At 41.1% G+C, this 8,790-nt stretch overlaps 1 pseudogene; it reads right to left on the bottom strand.

Annotated features, from left to right (window-relative positions):
* Positions 1–8,037: 8,037 nt before the first annotated feature.
* On the bottom strand, positions 8,038–8,590 carry LOC132426252 (solute carrier family 25 member 16 pseudogene; annotated as a pseudogene).
* Positions 8,591–8,790: the final 200 nt, after the last annotated feature.

Here is an 8,790-nt window from a genome sequence, read left to right as displayed (position 1 = left end):
TGTGATTTATCCTGGAAAATGTTCCATAAGCACTTGAGAAGAAAGTGTATTCTGTTTTTGAATGGAATGTCCTGTAAATATCAATTAAGTCCATCTTGTTTAATGTGTCATTTAAAGATTGTGTTTCTTTATTTTCATTTTGTATGATTTGTTGACCGGTGAAAGTGGGATGTTAAAGTCCCCTACTATGATTGTGTTACTGTAGATTTCCCCTTTTATGGCTGTTAGCATTTGCCTTATGTATTGAGGTGCTCCTGTGTTGGGTGCATAAATATTTACAGTTGTTATATCTTCTTCTTGGATTGATCCCTTGATCATTATGTAGTGTCCTTCTTTGTCTCTTGTAATAGTGTTTATTTTAGAGTCTGTTTTTTCTGAGATGAGTATTGCTACTCCAGCTTTCTTTTGATTTCCATTTGCATGGTATTCCTTTTTCTAACCCCTCACTTTCAGTCTGTATGTGTCCCTAGGTCTGAAGTGGGTCTCTTGTAGACAGCATATATACGGGTCTTGTTTTTGTATCCATTCAGCCAGTCTGTGTCTTTTGGCTGGAGTATTTAATCCATTTACATTTAAGGTAATTATCGATATGTATGTTCCTATTACCATTTTCTTAATTGTTTTGGGTTTGTTATTGTAGGTCTTTTCCTTCTCTTGTGTGTCCTGCCTAGAGAAGTTCCTTTAGCATTTGTTGTAAAGCTGGGTTGGTGGTGCTGAATTCTCTTAGCTTTTGCTTGCCTGTAAAGCTTGTCATTTCTCTGTTGAATCTGAATGAGATCCTTGCTGGGTAGAGTAATCTTGTTTGTAGGTTTTCCCCTTTAATCACTTTAAATGTGTCTTGCCACTCCCTTCTGGCTTGCAGAGTTTCTGCTGAAAGATGAGCTGTTAACCTTATGAGGATTCCCTTTTATGTTATCTCTTGTTTTTTCCCTTGCTGCTTTTAATATTTTTTTCTTTGTATTCAGTTTTTGATAGTTTAATTAATATGTGTCTTGGCGTGTTTCTCCTTGGATTTATCCTGTATGGGACTCTCTGTGCTTCCAGGACTTGACTATTTCCTTTCCCATATTAGGGAAGTTTTCAACTATAATCTCTTCAAATATTTTCTCAGTCCCTTTCTTTTTCTCTTCTTATTCTGGGACCCCTATGATTCAAATGTTGGTGTGTTTAATGTTGTCCCAGAGGTCTCTGAGACTGTCCTCAATTCTTTTCATTCTGTTTTCTTTATCTGCTCTGTGGTAGTTATTTCCATTATTTTATCTTCCAGGTTGCTTATCTATTCTTCTGCCTCAGTTATTCTGGTATTGATTCCTTCTAGAGAATTTTTAATTTCATTTATTGTGTTGTTCATCATTGTTTGTTCACTCTTCAGTTCTTCTAGGTCCTTATTAAATGTTTATTGTATTTTCTCCATTCTATTTCCAAGATTTTAGATCATCTTTATTATCACTACTATGAGTTCTTTCTCAGGTAGACTGCCTATTTCCTCTTCATTTGTTTGGTTTGGTAGGTTTTTACCTTGCTCCTTCATCTGCTGTGTGTTTCTCTGTCTTCTCACTTTGCTTAACTTGCTGTGTTTGGGGTCTCCTTTTCACAGGCTGCAGCTTCATAGTTCCCGTTGTTTTTAGCATCTGCCCCCAGTGGCTAAGGTTTGTTCATTGGGTGGTGTAGGCTTCCTGGTGGAGGGGAGTAGTGCCTGTGTTCTGGTGGATGAGGCTGGATCCTGTCTTTCTGGTGGGCAGGGCCATATCTGGTGGTGTGTTTTGGGGTGTCTGTGACCTTATTATGATTTTAGGAAGTGTCTCTTCCAATGGGTGGGATTGTGTTCCTATCTTGCTAGTTGTTTGGGATAGGGTGTCCAGCACTGTAGCTTGCTGGTTGTTGAGTGGAGCTGGGTCTTAGCATTGAGCTGGAGATTTCCGGGAGAGCTTTCCCCATTTGGTCCACCAGAGACCTCCCAGCTCCACGTAATATCAATGTCCTGAACTCAGGTCCCCCACATCAGAGACACAGGCCTGACCCCGGCTGGAGTACCAAGACCCTTTCAGCCACATTGCTCAGAAGAAATGGGAGAAAAAAAGAAAGGAAAAATAATTAAATAATTAAAAAGAAAAAAAACAAAGAGCAACCAAACTATAAACAAATCCTCCACCAATGATAACAAGCGCTAAAAACTATACTAAAAAATATAAATAAAAATACACCAAAAAAAAAAAAAAAGAAAAAGGACAGACAGATCCCTAGGACAAATGGTAAAAGCAAAGCTATACAGACAGACTCACACAATGAAGCATACACATACACACTCACAAAAAGAGAAAAAGGAAAAAAATATATATCGTTGCTCCCAAAGTCCACCGCCTCAATTTTGGGATGATTCGTTTTCTGTTCATGTATTCCACAGATGCAGCGTTCATCAAGTTGATTGTGGAGATTTAATCCGCTGCTCCTGAGGTTGCTGGGAGAGATTTCCCTTTCTCTTCTTTGTTTGCACAGCTCCTGGGGTTCAGCTTTGGATTTGGCCCTGCCTCTGCATGTAGGTCACCTGAGGGCATCTGTTCTTCACTCAGAGAGGACAGGGTTAAAGTAACAGCTGATTAGGGGGCCCTGGCTCACTCAGGCTGCGGGGAGGGAGGGGTACGGAATGCGGGGTAAGCCTGCGGCGGCAGAGGCCAGTGTCACATTCCAGCAGCCTGAGATGCGCCGTGTGTTCTCCCGGGGAAGTTGTCGCTGGATCATGGCACCCTGGCAGTGGCGGGCTGCACAGGCTCCCCGGAAGTGGGGTGTGGATAGTGACCTGTGCTTGCACACAGGCTTCTTGGTGGCTGCAGGAGCAGCCTTAGCATTTCATGTCCGTCTCTGTAGTCCACGCTGATAGTCATGGCTCACGCCTGTCTCTGGAACTCGATTAGCTGGTGCTCTGAATCCCCTCTCCTTGTGTACCCCAAAACAATGGTCTCTTGTCTCTTAGGCAGTTCCAGGCTTTCTCCCAGACTCCCTCCCGGCTAGCTGTGGCGCACTAGCCCCCTCAGGCTGTGTTCACGCAGCCAACCCCAGTCCTCTCCCTGGGATCCGACCTCCAAAGCCCGAGCCTCAGCTCCCAGCCTCCACCCACCCCAGCAGGTGAGCAGACAAGCCTCTCAGGGTGGTGCGTGCTGGTTGGCACCGATCCTCTGTGCGGGAATCTCTCCGCTTTGCCCTCTGCACCCCTGTTGCTGTGCTCTCCTCTGTGGCTCCGAAGCTTCCCCCCCCACCCCCCATCTCCGCCAGTGAAGGGGCTTCCTAGTGTGTGGAAACCTTTCGTCCTTCACAGCTCCCTCCCACTGGTGCAGGTCCCATCCCTATTCTTTTGTCTGTTTTTTCTTGTTTCTTTTTCCCTACCCAGGTACGTGGGGAGATTTTTGCCTTTTGGGAGGTCTGAGGTCTTCTGCTGGTGTTCAGTAGGTGTTCTGTAGGAGCTGTTGCACATGTAGACGTATTTGTGATGTATTTGTGGGGAGGAAGGTGATCTCTACATCTTACTCTTCTGCCATCTTGAATGTCTTTCTCCTCTTTGTCTTTAATTTTTGTCAGTTTGATTACTATGTATCTTGGTGTGTTTCTCCTTGGTTTTATCCTGCCTGGGCTTCTCTGTTCTTCCAGGACTTAGGTGGCTATTTTGTCTCCCACGTTAGGGAATTTTTTGACTATAGTCTCTTCAAATATTTTCTTGGGTCCCTTCTGTCTCTCTTCTCCTTCTGGGATCCCTATAATGTGAATGTTGGTGCATTTAATGTTGTCCCAGAGGTTTCTTAGGCTGTCTTCATTTCTTTTCATTCTTTTTTCTTTATTCTGTTCCCTGGCAGGAATTCCACCCTTCTGTCTTCCAGGTCACTTATCCGTTCTTCTGCCTCAGTTATTCTGCTATTGATTCATTCTAGTGTATTTTTCATTTCAGTTACTTTATTGTTCATCTGTTTGTTCTTTAATTCTTCTAGGTCTTTGTTAAACATTTCTTGCAACTTCTCGATCTTTGCCTCCATTCTTTTTCCAAGGTCCTGGATCATCTTCACTATAATTATTCTGAATTATTTTTCTGGAAGGTTGCTTATCTCTACTTCATTTAATTGTTTTTCTGAGGTTTAACTTATTTCTTCATCTGGTACGTAGCTCTTTGCATTTTTATTTTATCTATCTTTCTGTGAATGTGGTTTTCTTTCCACAGGCTGCAGGATTGTAGTTCTTCTTGCTTCTGCTGTCTCTCCTCTGTTGGATGAGGCTATCTAAGAGGCTTGTGCAAGCTTCCTGATGGGAGGGACTGGTGGTTGTTAGAGCTGGGTGTTGCTCTGGTGGGTAGAGCTCAGTAAAACTTTAATCTGCCTGTCTGCTGATGGGTGGGTCTGAGTTCCCTCCCTGTTGGTTGTTTGGCCTGAGGCGACACAGCATTTGAGTCTACAGGCTCTTTGGTGGGGCTAATGGCAGACGCCAGGAGGGCTCATGCCAAGGAGTACTTCCCAGAACTTCTGCTACAAGTGTCCTTCTCCCCGCAGTGAGCCACTGCCACCCCCGCCTATGCAGGACACCCTCCCACACTAGCAGGTAGGTCTGGTTCAGTCTCTATGGGGTCACTGCTTCTTCCCCCTGGGTTCTGATGCACACACTACTTTGTGTGTGCCCTAAGAGTGGAGTCTCTGTTTCCCCTAGTCCCGTCAAAGTCCTGCAATCAAATCCCACTATCCTTCAAAGTCTGATTCTCTGGGAATTCCTCCTACAGTTGCCAGACCCCCAGGTTGGGAAGCCTGATGTGGGGCTCAGAACCTTCACTCCAGTGAGTGGACTTCTGTGGTATAATTGTTCTGCCGTTTGTGAGTCACCCACCCAGCAGTTATGGGATTTGATTTTATTGTGATTGTGCCCCTTCTACCATCTCACTGTGGCTGCTCCTTTACTTTGGATGTGGGGTATCTTTTTTGGTGAGTTCCAGTGTCTTCCTCTCAATGATTGTTCAGCAGTTAGTTGTGATTCCCATGCGCTCGCAAGAGGGAGTGAGCACATGTCCTTCTACTCTGCCATCTTGAACCAATCTCCTCTTTAACCTTTTTGAATAAAATTTATTTTTAATATCCTATGTATTCTATAACAGACATAGAATGCAAAATTTTATTTTAAAAATCTGCAGTCCTTTTATTGGTAACCTGAGATATTTATTTTATACATTTAAATTTTCTTGAGATTTGATGACAGTATTTAGATACATTTGTAACCCAGAAATTAAAATATACAAAATAGTTCTAGGAACACATGTATTTTTACCTGTGTGTACACTTATAAATCATACAAAGGTACATATTTATTTTAAACTAAAAACTTTGAAAGTGAAACCAGTTCATCTAATTTTTACCAAGGTATGACAAGAAATATTTTATGCAAAAAATAAAAATTGAAGCAGAAATAAGACTTTCAACTTATGATTTTTTAAGACATTAGAAAACTATTCTACAAATTGCTATTTCGGAGGAGAGAACCATAACTGTTTCCCTTGTGTTTTAGTCATGCTTATGATAAAACATAAAAAGTACTCTAAACACAACAAATGGAATTCTTACATTTTAAACCATTTTAGTATAAAGGATAGCAATTCAAATCATATTTTACATTTCATATTTTACATTTCATATTTTACATTGCACTAAAACTATTTTACAGGGATGAACTAGTTGATGTATCATGACATAATACCTTAGAAATGCTCTTTGATGTTCACATCTATATTAGTGGATATTTCACAGTCCACTTAGATGATTTGGTGTATACTAAAAAATTTAACAGAAACAAATCTATAATGCTAATCTGTTTTAAGAGCTAAGATACTCAGTATTTATTACTGCCTTTGGGAAATACACTTCTTTTAAAGTTATTTAATTAATTAATTTATTTATGTCTGTGTTGGGTCTTTGTTGTGCACAGGATTTCTCTAGCTGTGGCGAGCAGCAGCTACTCTTTGTTGTGGTGAATGTCCTTCTTGCAGTGGCTTCTCATTGCAGAGCATGGGCTCTAAGCATGCAGGCTTCAGTAGTTATGGCATGTGGGCTCAGTAGTTGTGGTGCACAGGCTCAGTAGTTGTGGCACATGGGCTTAGTTGCTCCACGGCATGTGGGATCTTCCTGGACCAGGGCTTGAACCCATGTCCCTTACATTTGTAGGCGGATTCTTACCCACTGTGCCACCAGGGAAGTCCCAATACATCGACTTTCAAAAACACATTTAAATCACTCATAGAAACTGGAAATAACATTTGTGCAATTCCTGAAAATTCTTATTGTTGAGTCTCCACACAGCTACTTTTTAAATACAATTTTTATTAAGAAATGAAGAGAAAGTGTCCTTTTATTTAGTAGAGAATTACAAGAAGAGCAATATTAATAATAATACTTCAGTGTTGGCTTCTAAGCATGCTTCATATAACTTAAATTTTCAGTTCCCGTGATTCTGCTGCAATATAACCAAGCCTGTTTATAATAAGAACCGATGCCAGAGTCTTTGAAAATCATGATTACAATTAAAAACTAGAATAGCGGGCTTCCCTGGTGGCGCAGTGGTTGAGAGTGCGCCTGCCGATGCAGGGGACATGGGTTCGTGCCCCGGTCCGGGAAGATCCCACATGCCGCGGAGCAGCTGTGCCCGTGAGCCACGGCCGCTGAGCCTGCGCGTCCAGAGCCTGTGCTCCGCAACGGGAGAGGCCTGTGTACTGCAAATAAATAAAAACTGGAATAGCATGATTAAAGCTAATGGCAACCTCTTTTTAAAATTATAGTTGATTTACAGTATTGAGCTAGTTTTGGATGTATGGCAAAGTGATATATATATATATATATATATATATATATCTGAATATATATATTTCAGATTATTTTCCATTATAGGTTATTATAAGATATTGAATACAGTTCCCTATGCTATATAGTAAATCTTTATTGCTTATCTATTTTACATGTACTAGTGTGTATCTGTTAATCCCAAATTCCTAATTTATCCCTTCCCCCTTCCCTTTCCCTTTCCCCTTTGTTTTCTGTCTGAGTCTGTTTCTCTTTTGTATGTAGACTCATTTGTATTATTTTTGGATTCCACATATAAGTGATATTACATAATAATTGTCTTTGACTTACTTCACTAAGCATAATATTCCCTAGGTCCATCCATGTTGCTGCAAATGGCAATATTTCATTCCTTTTTATGGCTGAGTAATAATTCCATTGTATGTGTGTATATATGTACATACATATATATGTATATATGTTATATATGTTATATATATATATATATATATATATACATGCACACCGCATCTTCTTAAGCCAATCATTTGTTGATGGGCACTTGGTTTGTTTCCATATCTTGGCTGTTGTAAACAGGGCTGAACATTGAGGTGCGTGTATCTTTTACTTTGTCTTTTCTGTATATATACCCAGGTGTGGGATTGCTGGGTCATGTGGTAGCTCTACTTTTCGTTTTTTAAGTAAACTTAATGGCAACTCTTGAACCATTTTAAGTTAGTTCTACTTCCAAATAGCACATTTAAAAAAATTATTATTTTTTTGGCTGCATTGGGTCTTTGTTGCTGCACGTGGGCTTTCTCTAGTTGCAGTGAGCGGGGGCTACTCTTTGTTGTGGTGCACGGGCTTCTCATTGTGGTGGCTTCTTTTGTTGTGGCGCACGGGCTTAGTTGCTCCGTGGCATGTGGGATCTTCCCGGACCAGGGCTCGAACCCGTGTCCCCTGAATTGGCAGGAGGATTCTTAACCACTGCGCCACCAGGGAAGCCCCCAAATAACACTTTTAGCCAGCAACAGCTTACATTTTTCTCAATGCTCTAAGATATAACTTTTGGCATCCAAAAGTATAAGTAAGCACTTTTGTGATGAATAAAAAAATCAAGTGCTAAAATACCCATGGTTTCCTGTGACAGGGTATATATTCCCCTTCAAGTAATGTTCTCCCCCCAAATTAACATTTTATTTCTCCCTCGAAGAGGAAGGAAAAGAAATCACAACAACCTTTTTTAGTTGAGGAGAAAAAACTGCTTGATTCGTTCATGTACTGTAAAAGCAACTGCTTGAGAAAGAACACAGTGAATGTAATTAAGAGAGAAACCATGATATCCTTTTGAATTCTCTGCCGTATAGACATACTTTACAGTCACCTCCATGGTATGGCACTTTTCAAATTCTGGAAGAACAGTCCTTAACTGCATTCACTGATGAGTTACATCAAATGGGTCGGATCTGTCTGTGTTATTGCTCCAGCAGCACCACCATAATGTAAGTTTATGTGAGTTTTCAAAACTCAGACGTTAGGGTAGTCTGAAGGTCTGTGAAGAAGGGTGGGAACATGGGAAAGGTACCAAAAGTAAAAAAAAAAAAAAAAACTTGCACGAGGAGCTGTTCCTAATACAGCAGGCATCAGGCCTCTGTAAAATGCAAGGCACCTTCCTTTGCATAAATTGTTTTGAATGCATGAATAATTCCTGTATAGGTATGCGCTAGGCCTACTCTAACCACGTGAAGAGGGTAAGTACCGATAACTGCTGTTAAACCTGCTATCGGTGCAGCCATTCATCTGTGCACAGACCAGAAACTCCCAGCTTTGTAGTAATTAATGTTCTATAATGCTCAAATGCGATAAACTGGATCACACCATAGGGAACGATTTGGATCATCACCGCACCATTCCCTTTATACAACCCCCAAGGTATCCCTCCTTTGGGGAACAGCACGCAATGCAGCAAACACTCCCAAATGTTTGTAATGGTGAT

The sequence above is a fragment of the Delphinus delphis genome, chromosome 5 (genome assembly GCF_949987515.2).
Source record: "Delphinus delphis chromosome 5, mDelDel1.2, whole genome shotgun sequence".
Classification (NCBI taxonomy): Eukaryota; Metazoa; Chordata; class Mammalia; order Artiodactyla; family Delphinidae; genus Delphinus; species Delphinus delphis.
This window is presented reverse-complemented; position numbering and strand designations above follow the sequence as displayed.